The 14,341-nt window shown below is 42.4% G+C and overlaps 1 protein-coding gene across 1 annotated transcript in view; it reads left to right on the forward strand.

Moving 5' to 3' along the window:
• The window catches only part of PALM3 (paralemmin 3), a 43,097-nt gene that overhangs the window by 14,006 nt on the left and 14,750 nt on the right, over positions 1-14,341 (forward strand). The gene's annotated exons all lie outside the window — the stretch shown is intronic.

Raw genomic sequence — 14,341 nt, forward strand, 5'->3', positions numbered from 1 at the left:
TGTGCCCGTCGCTGATTTGTCGCTGCAGCCATGACAGGCAGCTGTCGAGACCAATCAGCGAATGAATAACCGTGACAGAAAGAAAGAAGGACAGATGGAAGTGACCCTTAGACAATTATATAGTAGATATTACTGCCCCTATGTACAAGACTATAACTGCTATGATACTGTCCCATATGTACAAGAATATAACTACTATAATACTGTCCCATATGTACAAAAATATAACTACTATAATACTGTCCCATATGTACAAGAATATAACTACTATAATACTGTTCCTATGTACAAGAATATAACTACTATAATACTGCCCCTATGTACAAGACTATAACTGCTATGATACTGTCCCATATGTACAAGAATATAACTACTATAATACTGTCCCCTAAGTACAAGAATATAACTACTATAATACTGTCCCATATGTACAAGAATATAACTACTATAATACTGTCCCCTAAGTACAAGAATATAGCTACTATAATACTGCCCCCTATGTACAAGAATATAACTACTATAATACTGCCCCTATGTACAAGAATATAACTACTATAATACTGTCCCATATGTACAAGAATATAACTACTATAATACTGTCCCCTAAGTACAAGAATATAGCTACTATAATACTGCCCCCTATGTACAAGAATATAACTACTATAATACTGCCCCTATGTACAAGAATATAACTACTATAATACTGCCCCTATATACAAGAATATAACTACTATAATACTGCCTCCTAGCTGTAAGGACGTGTTTCAGCAGTTCTCCTTATGTCTTGAGCAAGCCCGTGTAGGGTCCACCATGGGTGGGGAAGCTGCCCAAGCAAGGCCCAGGCTTCTCGGCCTACACTGGGAGAAAGCTCCCAGGCTTCTAATGGGAATACACATCCCAGAGTCGCCATTAAGCAATGCAAACCAACAAGCCAAAGCTTCACTGCTTCCATGAAGGAAGAAAACAGAGTTAATGTGAGTAAAGTTCTGGAAGATTCACTAGCTCCAGTAACAACAAGTAAACCTGAGGTAAAAGTGTCAGTAAGGCTACGTTCACATTAGCGTTTTGCGTGTTTGCGTCGGGCGACACAGCGGCGACGCATGCGTCATGCGCCCCTATATTTAACATGGGGGACGCATGGACATGCGTTGTGCTGTGTTGTGAGACGCATGCGGTTTTTTTGCCGTAAGCGTCGGGCGCAGAAAACGCAACAAGTTGCATTTTTCTTGCGTCCAAATTTCGGCATAAAAGGACGCATGCGTCGCAAAACGCAGCGTTTTTGCGTGCGTTTTGGTGCGTTTTTATTTGCGTTGTGCGTTGCGTCGCCGACGCAGCGGCGCACAACACAAGTGTGAACGTAGCCTAAGTAAAAAAATGCAGCAAAGCCCAAGGTCCAGTAATTTCCCAAATGAATTTTCTGTCAGCAAACAGACCCAGCCTGGTGCACAGAAGGTGAAGCAGACGCCATTACTGACCTCAGATGTGCAGCTCACTCATCCACACAGGCAGAGCCGGACATCTCTGGAGAGGCAGACATGGCATTAAAACCTGCAGCAGCGAGACATGGTGACCGGTATGGCGCGCTCGGGACGCACAGGGTCGCAGGTGGGTGGCAGCAGTAAAAGTGCTGTGGAGCCCGGAGCCAGCGGTGACACCATAAAGTCATCTTTGGTAAAACCAAAGGGAACTTCTGCAGTCAAACATCCAGAGCCATGGGATTGTAGATCCCATTTTAGAACTTCATTTGCCAAATAAGGTCCACTGAATGGCTTCTCCCGAGGTCGTTGCTGGCCAAATGGAACACAAGTAAATCCAGAGGGGGAAAAACGGAAAGCAGCTGAAAAACTGTAAAACTTAATGATTCCCAGTGCATTCCTCGCTCCCCGAACCACCATATCCTAACTCTATCAGCCTCTAAAGAAAGGTTCTCTGTCTAAACTCTGGCAGCTGCCCTCTTCCGCGCCCAGTGGACGAATGAATGGTCAATGATCCAAACAGATAAAGGACCTGGAAAATAAGCAGAAACAGATTAAAGACAAAAATCCGGACGACATACAAATTAATCCTACGCGAGTTCCAACACCCAATTTTCCTGATCGCCCCCTCCTAGAGGCCCAACCGAGTCGCCTCCGTGGCCACCCCTATTCTAAAGGAATGAGATGAAAAACGGAAGCAAGAAAGGCCCAATTTACCCAAGCATTGACGAAGGACAGCATTAAATTGATAAATGGTCACTGGCAAAAAAAATTTAAGTACAAAAAGTGGACCAACACCCGCCGGACGAATACGAAGCCCATTTGCCAAATGTAAATGCAGACAAATCAAGGAACCAGTGATTGCCTTGATCCAGATTAAAGTTCCTCTGCCCATCTGATCCATTTTTGAAGCCCGAAGGAACAAACAAATATCCGAGGTGTGAAGCTGAACATCCTGAACGGAAATACCCGAACACCAACGGGCGCTCTAGCTAACTAACTCGCTCACTTTAAATGCCCCAAAGAAAGCTAAAGAAAAACACAATTTAAAGAAGAAGCACTCAAATTTATTAAAACAAACTTTTTCTAAAACATTCAACAAGTTTAACAACATATGAGGTGAAATAGGCCTCCTCCCGTCGAGACTGTAATGCTTTTTCTGAACACCTTTCATAAATTACTTAATGGGAAATAGAGCAACGAAACTCTTCCATGTAATTTTAGGAAAAAGGATATACCAGATAAAGATTTGTGAATACGAGAGTGGCTGTATTATAGCCGAATCAACCACGACAGGCTCCACATTATGTGAGCCACAAAAAACACACCATTCATGCCACGCAGCAGTGTATGCTGCCCAAGTCAAAGGTGAAACCGACTTCCGAATATAATCTACCATCACGTCCGCAGTAGCTTCAACAATTCCTGCGGACATGGAATCCCTTCCCTATCGATGTCTGGCCTCTCCTCTAAAAGTGATGACCAATTTTGAACAAACAAGCATCCATCTAGTCCATTGCACGTAGCATCAACCAAACTAGTTTTCAACCACAAATTCCACTGCAAACAAACCAAAACCAATTTCCTAAGAAGTCTAGAAATACAAGCACAAGGCGAGGTGAGCGTATTGACAGCCAGCTCAAGGTGTCTGCAGTCAGAATGAAGCTGAATTAGCCGATTCAATAACCACGGATCCGACACGAAAACTGCAACCAAAATGGCAAAAATTTTCAAAAACTTCCGGTTCCTTGTAAAGGAAATGTCCGACATCCACCGCTCTCGAACCCATTGGCGTTTCCAAGAAACCACGAAATCTGAAACCTGAACCAAGTCGGTAGATAAACCCAAAGCTGGCGCTTCAATAAACGGCAACTGAACGTAACATCATCCATTGCAAGACTACAAAAATTGCAACCATACTTCTAGATCGGATCAAAGCGCTTTCGAAATCCGAGTAGGTGCAAAGGGTGAAGACAACCCTTTAGTACAATCGTACAATCGATGACAGGGCAGCACGGCGGCGCAGTGGTTAGCACAGCAGCCCTGGGGTCCTGGGTTCTAATCCCACCCAGGACAACATCTGCAAAGAGTTTGTATGTTCTCTCCGTGTTTGCGTGGGTTTCCTCCGGGCACTCCGGTTTCCTCCCACATTCCAAAGACATACTGATAGGGATTCCAGATTGTGAGCTCCATCGGAGACAGTGATGATAATGTGTGCAAAACTGTAAAGCGCTGCGGAATATGTTAGCGCTATATAAAAATAAAGATTATTATTATTAAAACACTCTTGCCATGGGCATAATCTTCAGTGCAAAGTTCAACGTCCCCAACAAGGATTGCAACTGTTTCAGCATAATCTTCTCCATCCGGAGAACCTCCAAAATCGTAGCATGGAGGGTAACAACTTTATCCTGTGGCAATCTAAGCTCCATGTGAGCCGAGTCGATAACCATCCTAGAAACTCAAAACATTCCACTGGCGCCACAGTTTTGTCCTTCGTCAGCGGGACACCAAAAGAAGACATCAGCTGACAAAAAATACCCAATATGGCACCGCAGTCGCTCGAGCTCGGGGGCCCCCCCAAAAAAAATCATCCAAGTAATGGATAAGAGCCCCCCGCCTTCATGGCATGTTCCGTCGCCAATTGTAAAAATGAAGAGAACAATTGGAAATAGAAGCATGACAAACTGAAGCCCATCGGTAGGCATTTATCAAAGAAGAAAAACAAAAACTCAAAGAGTTGAAGCCATTGGGTCAAACAGGCAAAAGCGGAAATGCAGATTTGATATCCTCCTTAGCCAACACACAACCAACTCTGAACCTCTGAACTCTGAACAACCAACTGTGAAGGGAAATGGCAACATCAAAAGAAGTGTAAGTCAACGACGCCAAAAAATCTGCGACCTCATCGTTCAAGTAGCCAGAGGATATGATAGGTGATGTATAACCCAAAATGCTCCAGGGTCCTTCTTGGGCACCATCCTAAGCGGGGATACCCTATAATTCTGAAATAGAGGTTCTGAAAATGTGCCAGCTATACCGCCTAGCAATAATTCCTTAAAAATATACCGTACTCCTCAACCGAGGCTTCATGCGAAAAAAACATAATTCCTTAAAAATATACCGTACTCCTCAACCGAGGCCTCATGCGAAAAAAACAAAGAAGGTTATCAAAGCACCTGCAACCATTTCCTGAAAAAAAAGGTTGATAACCCCTCAATGATTAACCGAGCTTTCACCCGGTCTGGAAATATGTCTAGCAACGGTCACATTGCGGTTAGACTCACTGGAGTCCGATTCTTTGCTTTTAGCATCCCTGGGCGATCTGGATTGCTGGCTAACACCCAATTTCTTGAAGCACTTGGAGGCAGAAAGCGAGCCCCCAAAAAAAGAACACTCATGTCTGCAGTGACATGTGTTCAGCCATTTGCAACCTGCATCATTTTAGGAGAACCATCCTCCTTTTCTCGCAAGCTACGTGTTCAGGGCTGCCACCAGGAATTTCAGGGCCAATACCGGCAAAATTTTCGGGGCCCCCTTGAGACTCCGCCCAGGCTCCTCCCCATCTTCACTCCTTGAACCTTCCACAGTCCTACCACCCACTCTTGGAAAAACTCCACATCTGCACCACGTCCTCACCAATCACACATTAACAGTTCCCATCACCAGATCACATACATAGGCAGCAAAAGATTTTTTCAGCCACCACCACGACAAGGTAGACTCTTTGGGGACTGTAATACTCCGTTCTAACCTATTAAAAATTTCTTTAAATACCCAATACTCTTTTTAGGCATATTTTTATTTATTTTCCTTCAAGGGAATGTGTCACATACATTTTTTTAAATGACCAATAATAACACATACAAGGGACAAATACCACTACACCGTGGCCGGACCTCATATTACCAGCACATAGTGACCGAATAATACCATATATAAGGAACAACTACTGCCACACCATGTCCAGACCACATATTACTACCACATAATGACCGAATAATACCACATACAAGGGAGAAATACCACCACACCATGACCAGATCACATATTACAATCACATAGTGACTGAATAATACCACATACAAGGGAGAAATACCACCACCATGAGCAGACCAGATATTACCACCACATAATGACCGAATAATGCCACATACAAGGGAAAAATACCGCCAGACCATGTCCAGACCACATATTACCACCACTTAGTGACCGAATAATGCCACATACAAGGGAAAATAGCGCCACACCATGACCAGACCACATATTACCACCACATAGTGACCGAATGCCACATACAAGGGAGAAATACCGCCACACCATGACCAGACCACATATTACCACCATATAGTGAACGGATAATAATGATGAACTGAAAGGATTTGCCATATAGTATATGTCCGTACGTCCGATTAATGTTCCACTGTTGAACGGAAAAAATTGAGACCCAGCGGTGGCTTCCAGAAAAGGAACGGTGGCAGCACATGTGTGGCTCTCTCCATTAATTTATACAGGAACTTCAAAAATTTCTGAATGACCCTGGTGGGACCTTTATGTATGTAACATAGATGATATATCCCATCAATATGCCATAAATATCCCTGATGGGACAAACTTTCTAATTACATGGTCAAGATATACAGATATACACCTGTACTTTAGTTAGAGATAAGTATACGCTAATATAATCTTATACCCCCATAAAGTGGCCATATTGTGCTCAGATAACAGGTCTGTGCAGGCAGTCAGCAGAAGATTATTAAGCTCCGGACTTTACAAGTCTACAGCACTGATCAGACCGTTCTTGGGAGAGGTAACAAGGACCTTTCTGCTGTCTTCACTTGCCTTTGTTAGTGGATACTTGGAAACAATTATGGAGCTTTTTTTGCCTGATGTCGTTCTTCTGTTATTACTCCTGAAAATCTATGAATAAACTGACAAATGGCTGACACCATTCATCTGTGTGTCCCTAAGCAGCACCCCTGCTTGGTGTATAGAAAATGCCAGAATTTGGGCAATCTAATCGCCCCCACTATAGAAAACAAACCCTGCCTGACACAAACTACACTCTCCCAGGATATTTTGAAAGGTTTTTTTTCCATGTCAGAAATGCAATATGTGTAAACAAGTCCAAACACATAAACAAATAAAGATTATTAAAGGTGACACCGAGTGTATGATTAAAGAATTTATCACCTGCTCCACCACAGGGGTCATTTATACTATAACATGCCCATGCAAAAAGATATATGTTGGGCGTACTAAAAGACCCCTGCGAGTAAGAATCAGCGAGCACATTCGAAATATTAAGAAAAAGTTCTTGGGTCACCCCCTTTCAAAGCATTTTATTGAACATCATAATGGAATGACACAATATATGGAGATTGCAGGCATGGAGAAAATACATCCACATTGGAGGGGAGGGAATTACATTAAAGGGAACCTGTCACCCCGTTTTTTCAGATTGAGATAAAAATACTGTTAAATAGGGCCTGCGCTGTGCGTTACAATAGTGTATGTAGTATACCCTGATTCCCCACCTGTGCTGCGAAATACATTACAAAAGTCGCCGTTTTCGCCTGTCAATCAGGCTGGTCAGGTCGGGTGGGCGTGGTCACAGCGCTGTTTCTTCCTCAGCTTTACGTAGGTGGCGTAGTGGTGTGCGCATGTTGAAGCGACGAATCCACTGCGCGCACATGAAGAAGCAGCGCGATCTGCGCTATTACCCCCTGTCATCGGTGGGGGCGGCCATCTTCCTGGGGCCGCGCGTGCGCAGATGGAGTGCTCTGCTGCACGGGGCTTCAGGAAAATGGCCGCGGGATGCCACGCGTACGCAGAAGAGATCGCGGCGGCCATTTTCCCAAAGCCGAGTTTGCATCCGCCACCAACGGAAAGCTGGGGAAGAAAAGAGCGATGTGACCACGCTCACCCGACCTGACCAGCCTGATTGACAGGCGAAAGCGGCGACTTTGGTAATGTATTTCGCAGCATAGGTGGGGACTCATACACTATTGTAACACACAGCGCAGGCCCTATTTAACAGTATTTTTATCTCAATCTGAAAAAACGGGGTGACAGGTTCCCTTTAAGACTATGTCAAGAGCAGAAAATAAATGGATTTTTACATTGGACACCATCATTCCTAGAGGATTGAATAGTGTAATTGAATTGTTTGGCTTTCAGTAATTTACTCTGCGGATGGCGGATACAAGGACTGCTACTTGGGGGGAGGGGCCATCCCTGAGGAAGGAGACAGACGTCTCCGAAACGCGTCGGTTGTTTGGTCCCTACCGCAATCCGTACTTCGCTTCCAGTCACGTGCGCGGTTACGTTGCTCACTCCGGCACGCAGGTCCTTCGCAAGCGCCGCTCTGACCATTCGCACCAGGTGGGACGTTAGCTCGTTTGAACGCTGCTACGCGCTGGATTGAGAGGAGGGATATGCTGCCACCGGCCGGGGCAGCTATCGAGTGACATTTGGAGTATTCTTGTCAGCAAGATTTTCTACACCTTCACGGACTTCCGATTAGGGTAAGAACTTTACCGGTAGATTAATGGCGCTTTAGACTCCTCTTGTGCAGCACACATATTGGAAAATCTAGGTGGATCTTGAAGGGGCGGTCTGAATTTATTTCATGAACAGCCATAGCGTTGATTTTTAGATTATATATCAATTCACACATTATCACCATTCTGGTCCGTTCCCATAAGGGCTAAAACTAGCGTGTATACGGATACATGCACTTATATGCACATATCTTTTTTTGGTAATTGTCTCTGATCTCACCAAGAATCGAGACGATGATGGTATCTGGACAGGAGGGTGGAAAGTCCTGGTGAAGCTGCGGCAGAATAACAACATTACTGCCCACTTGCCCAACTCCTTCTTCATTAGGAGGGAGAAGGGTGTTTGCTTCTATCCTGGGCAGCCTCGCAAGTGCTTTAAATGTGGCAAAGCCGGTCATCTGGCAAATGTCTGTACTGTGGTCAAGTGCAGCCTGTGTGCAGAAGTAGGCCATGTAACTGCACACTGCCAAAACATAAGGTGCACCCTGTGTGGGAAGATTGGCCACCGTCACAAGGAACAAGGACTGACCAGATGCCTGGCATAACATCTGCAGGGACTTTCCTGATGAGGATTTGGTGGTAGAGGCAGAGGCTCAGGGAGAGGAGCCGTTTATGTCAGGGGAGATACTCACTAGACCAGAAATCCACCAGGAGTCAGACCATGTAACACCAGAGCAGCAGGAGGCACAGTGGAGTATGGAGGTCATCCCCTAAGGCCAGTAGCTACAGGAAGCCTGTGCATCTGTATCTCCATTACTACTTTATCATGGTGACATCAAGCAGACCAAAAGGAGGAACGATATGACAGTGACCAAAATGCCAGAAAAAGCCTCAGCAGCGGTGTTGGTGTGATGGTCGTGTCTAACAGATGAATAGAGGTAGAATGTGACAGAGATATAGAAGACCATCTGCTTACAAAGCGGAAACCCTTACCCATAGACCCTAATGTAGCATCAGATATGGAGACCGGTGGTGGACAGAACAATTCTGAATTATGAAGATGGGTTCTACTTCTCTGTTTCTCTTATGTATTATTATGGCAGGGTTTTCTTTAAATATTACATTAATGTGAACAGCATTAAGAGCAATGGACTTGAGCTGATTGCATTGTAACATTTTATTTGATTGTCTTTGTTGAATGATTACTGTTTTGACATTTACGGTCAAAATGTACAATAATATGTACTGATTTTTTTTTAATAAAAAAGAAATGCCTCCTATGTACAAGAATATAACTACTAAAATACTGCTCCTATGTATAAGAATATAACTACTATAATACTTCTCCTATATACAAGAATATAACTACTATAATACTGCCCCTATATACAATAATATAACTACTATAACAATTCTATGTACAAGAATATATATAACTACTATAATACTGCCCCTATGTACAAGAATATAACTACTATAATACTGCCACCTATGTACAAGAATATAACTACTATAATACTGCCCCTATGTACAAGAATATAACTACTATAATACTGCCCCAATGTACAAGAATATAACTACTATAATACTGCCCCAATGTACAAGAATATAACTACTATAATACTGCCCCAATGTACAAGAATATAACTACTATAATACTGCCCCATGTACAAGAATATAACTACTATAATACTGCCCCCTATGTACAAGAATGTAACTAATATAATACTGCTCCTATGTACAAGAATATAACTACTATAATACTGCTCCTATGTACAAGAATATAACTACTATAATACTGCCCCTATGTACAAGAATATAACTACTATAATACTGCCCCCATATACAAGAATATAACTACTATAATACTGCCCCTGTATGTACAAGAATATAACTACTATAATAATGCCCCTATCTACAAGAATATAACTACTATAATACTGCCCCCTATGTACAAGATTATAACTACTATAATACTGCCCCCTATGTACAAGAATATAACTAATATAATACTGCTCCTTTGTACAAGAATATAACTACTATAATACTGCCCCCATATACAAGTATATAACTACTATAATACTGCCCCTATGTACAAGAATATAACTACTATAATACTGCCCCTATGTACAAGAATATAACTACTATAATACTGCCCCCTATGTACAAGAATATAACTACTATAATACTGCCCCCTATGTACAAGAATATAACTAATATAATACTGCTCCTTTGTACAAGAATATAACTACTATAATACTGCCCCTATGTACAAGAATATAACTACTATAATACTGCCCCCATCTACAAGAATATAACTACTATAATACTGCCCCTATGTACAAGAATATAACTAATATAATACTGCTCCTTTGTACAAGAATATAACTACTATAATACTGCCCCTATGTACAAGAATATAACTACTATAATACTGCCCCCATATACAAGAATATAACTACTATAATACTGCCCCTATGTACAAGAATATAACTACTATAATACTGCCCCCTATGTACAAGAATATAACTATTATAATACTGCCACCTATGTACAAGAATATAACTACTATAATACTGCCCCCATGTACAAGACTATAACTACTATAATACTGCCCCAATGTACAAGACTATAACTACTATAATACTGCCCCAATGTACAAGAATATAACTACTATAATACTGCCCCTATGTACAAGAATATAACTACTATAATACTGCCACCTATGTACAAGAATATAACTACTATAATACTGCCCCAATGTACAAGAATATAACTGCTATAATACTGCCCCAATGTACAAGAATATAACTACTATAATACTGCCCCATGTACAAGAATATAACTACTATAATACTGCCCCCTATGTACAAGAATATAACTAATATAATACTGCTCCTATGTACAAGAATATAACTACTATAATACTGCTCCTATGTACAAGAATATAACTACTATAATACTGCCCCTATGTACAAGAATATAACTACTATAATACTGCCCCCATATACAAGAATATAACTACTATATTACTGCCCCTATGTACAAGAATATAACTACTATAATACTGCCCCTATGTACAAGAATATAACTACTATAATACTGCCCCCTATGTACAAGAATATAACTACTATAATACTGCCCCCTATGTACAAGAATATAACTAATATAATACTGCTCCTTTGTACAAGAATATAACTACTATAATACTGCCCCTATGTACAAGAATATAACTACTATAATACTGCCCCCATATACAAGAATATAACTACTATAATACTGCCCCTATGTACAAGAATATAACTACTATAATACTGCCCCTATGTACAAGAATATAACTACTATAATACTGCCCCCTATGTACAAGAGTATAACTACTATAATACTGCCTCCTATGTACAAGAATATAACTGCTATAATACTCGGAAGGTGAGTATATTTTTATTTTATTTTTTTTTAACCTGTGACATACGTGGATGGGCAATATACTACGTCGCTGTGCAATATACTACGTGGCTCTGTGCTGTATACTACGTGACTGGGCAATAAACTACGTGACTGGGCAATATGCTACATAGGTGAGCAATATATTACGTGACTGGACAATATACTACGTGGCTGGGCAATATACTACGTCACTGGGCAATATACTACGTGGCTGGGCAATATACTACGTCGCTGTGCAATATACTACGTGGCTGGGCAATATACTACGTGGCTCTGTGCTGTATACTACGTCACTGGGAAATATACTACGTCACTGGGCAATATACTACGTGGCTGGGCAATATACTACGTGGCTGGGCAGTATACTACGTCGCTGTGCAATATACTACGTGCCACTGTGCTGTAAACTACGTCCCTGTGCAATATACTACGTGGTACTGTGTTGTATACTACGTCACTGGGCAATATACTGCGTCACTGGCCAATATACTACGTCACTGGGCAATATACTACGTCACTGGGCAATATACTACGTAACTGGGCAATATACTATGTGACTGGGCAATATACTACATCACTGGGCAATATACTACATGGCTGGGCAATATACTACGTAACTGGGCAATATACTATGTGGCTGGGCAATATACTACGAATATAACTACTATAATACTGCCCCTATGTACAAGAATATAACTACTATAATACTGCCCCATTTACAAGAATATAACTACTATATTACTGTCCCATATACAAGAATATAACTACTACAATACTGCCCCTATGTATAAGAATATAACTACTATAATACTGCCCCATATACAAGAATATAACTACTATAATACTGCCCCTATGTACAAGAATATAACTACTATAATACTACCCCTATGTGCAAGAATATAACTACTACAATACTGCCCCCTATGTACAAGAATATAACTACTATAATACTGCTTCTATGTATAAGAATATAACTAGTATAATACTGCCCCCATATACAAGAATATAACTACTATAATACTGCCCCCATATAGAAGAATATAACTACTATAATACTGCCCCTTATGTACAAGAATATAACTACTATAATACTGCGTCTTATATAGAAACTAGAAATAGGCCCAATGCTATCGCATCGGGAGTGCGGTGGGTAGAGCCTGCAGTTGTGGCTGTTACTGCGCATGCGCGGGAATAGCAGTGATGTGAATGTCCTTGCGGCCACGAACTGCACCTGCGCAAGTGAAACTGTCGCGGTGCCTTATGGGATTCGGGGATAGCGGCCGGAAGTCCCAACTGGCGATTATGTAGATAGATATATACAGTATATAAGTGATATATACTGGACAAGTACGATATACTGTAGATCATAACAGAAGTACTCTGATTACTGTTTAGGGTTAAGTACAATCTTGGTAAACCCTCTACTTTCCTGGTACTGGTTTCAGTCAGTGGTAATGGGGTTGTGCTTGTTCATTACATGTACAATTATTTCTGCTTGGTACTTGCCTCCAGAATAGGACGGATTATTACTGCTCAATCTCTTAGATTTATTGTAGATGATGAATCAGTGAAGCAATGATGTAACCAGACCAGTAGAACCATTATTACTGGGGTTTCTAGCATGTCACTGGATTAACTAGTGCCAGGTGTGTTATTAGGACCAGAGGTGTACATAGAAATGAAGAGAGGCTATACACACACAGTATAGTGACCTCACAGTACTCCACCCACAAAGTATAATGCCTTCACAGTGCCCCAAGACATGATGCCCCAATCATAGTGATGTCTTCATAGTTGCCCCACACTTGTTATGAGGCTACCATTGACTTCCACATAATATGAAGGCCTCCACGGTCCCACAACACAATTTGATGGTCCACACAGTCCCACAACAGTATACCGTAATTGCCTCTGACAGCTCTACAAGACAGTATGATGGCCCCCACATCCCTCCACACAGTATAGTGACCCCCACACTGCCCTCCACACAGTATAATGGCCCCACACAATATCATGGCCCACACACAGTATAATACCCCCCACACAGCATTGCAAAAAATATAATGGCCCCCACACAGTGTAATGGCCCCAACAGCCCTCCACACAGTATAATGCCCCCCACACAGCACTGCACAAAATATAACGGCCCCCACACAGTGTAATGGCCCCAACAGCCCTCCACACAGTATAATGCCCCCCACACAGCACTGCACAAAATATAACGGCCCCCACACAGTGTAATGGCCCCAACAGCCCTCCACACAGTATAATGGCTTACACACAGTCTTCCACAAAGTTCAGTGTCCCCAATATTGCCCTTTACGCAGTATAATGTCCCCCACAGCCCCCACACACTCAGTGTTATCACCTCCAAAGTCCCCCGACATATGGTTTAGGATCCCCAAAGCTCCCTATACTTTATGATGGCTGCATATCTCCATACATACATTATGATGGCCCCACAGTATATCCCCCACACATAGTAGGCCAGCCTCAGTGATAAAATAAAACTACTCACCTCTCCCCGGTTCCCGCGCTGCTCCGGTCTCTGAGGTTTGTGTCCTGAAGTTCTGCACGGCGGGTGCGATGTAGTGACGTCAGCCCCCCTGCTGCGCGGAGACCACAGGGCTCAGATGCACAGGGAGGATGATGGAGGAGGGAGCTGACAGCTCCTTGTTCCATCCTGTTCAACTGCATCCGTATTTGGTATGCAGAAGCCATTGAAAGTGTTTCACTGGGTTGTGGCGGGGGGCTGCCTGCATAGGGCCCTCTAACTCACGGGACCAAGACCACAGAAGCATTAGCAACTGGTCATGGTTTGGACTTCCCCCATGTCTGAGGGACAATTGCACTTACTATTAGAAAAAAAGGGAATTAGGACGGATCCAAGACATTGTTAATTCGGCAGATATG

Source organism: Ranitomeya imitator, chromosome 4, assembly GCF_032444005.1.
Source record: "Ranitomeya imitator isolate aRanImi1 chromosome 4, aRanImi1.pri, whole genome shotgun sequence".
In the NCBI taxonomy this organism is placed as follows: domain Eukaryota; kingdom Metazoa; phylum Chordata; class Amphibia; order Anura; family Dendrobatidae; genus Ranitomeya; species Ranitomeya imitator.